The 821-nt window shown below is 42.9% G+C and overlaps 1 long non-coding RNA gene across 1 annotated transcript in view; it reads right to left on the bottom strand.

The window, feature by feature from the left end:
• Positions 1-821, bottom strand: part of LOC109478245 — a 3,715-nt gene that overhangs the window by 1,676 nt on the left and 1,218 nt on the right. Inside the window, exon 3 of the long non-coding RNA XR_002140718.1 lies at positions 495-666. This is a non-coding gene — a long non-coding RNA (uncharacterized LOC109478245). The remainder of the gene's footprint in view (positions 1-494; positions 667-821) is intronic.

Genomic DNA, 821 nt, shown 5'->3' on the forward strand with positions numbered 1-821 from the left:
TGTGTGTGTCGTCGTGTGTGTGTGTGTGTGTGTGTGTGTGTGTGTGTGTGTGTGTGTGTGCATCTGTCTGTCTGTGCCCGTGTGTGTGAATGTATGTGGTTTAGCACAATAACTCAAGAAACTTTGAATGGATTGTCATGAAACTTGGTAGGTGGGTAGGCCTTGATGAGACCTAGTAATGTTTGGGTCCGCCAGCGGCTTGTTGTGGTAATGTAGCGTAACTTTTGTTTTTGATATCTCGTGGTATGGACATGATAGGGCCACGAATTTTATATGCTATGTAATACCATGCTTCTTCCCCAGTGTCCCAGCTCATGAAACGTTTTGAAAATACTTGTCATTTTTCAAGCTAGCTATCTAGTTTGTATCAGTTGTACAGTTTCATTACACATCATTTGGGCTATTGTTGTCTCAGCAAAATGCATTCCTAAACTTATAAAGTACCACGTTTTTTTAACTTTGCTTCCTACATTTCCTGTATTCTCTAGTCTTACCCTATTTTATTCCAAGAGCAGTCTCATCATTTCTGTTGAACTGTTGGTCCCAAGAACAACAAGTGGTGTGCCTCTCCTAGCCAGCTCAAGAATGAGCTCTTCCTCGTTTAACCTGAACACCACGGCTAGCGTCACACTTCGGGATAGACCGCATGTCGTATTTGTAGCCAGCCTACAGTAGATGGAGAGGAAAGAAATGTAACCATGATCTACCTGATGCCAAGAGGCACTATGGGAAAGGATGGGGTGACAAGAACCAATAGGAGCTCAGGATTTTTTTTCTCACTGTGAAAACCAGTCCAATAAGAGCCCAGGATTCTCTATCAC

Source organism: Branchiostoma belcheri, unplaced genomic scaffold (assembly GCF_001625305.1).
Source record: "Branchiostoma belcheri isolate BF01 breed outbred unplaced genomic scaffold, Haploidv18h27 scaffold43, whole genome shotgun sequence".
NCBI classification, from domain to species: domain Eukaryota; kingdom Metazoa; phylum Chordata; class Leptocardii; order Amphioxiformes; family Branchiostomatidae; genus Branchiostoma; species Branchiostoma belcheri.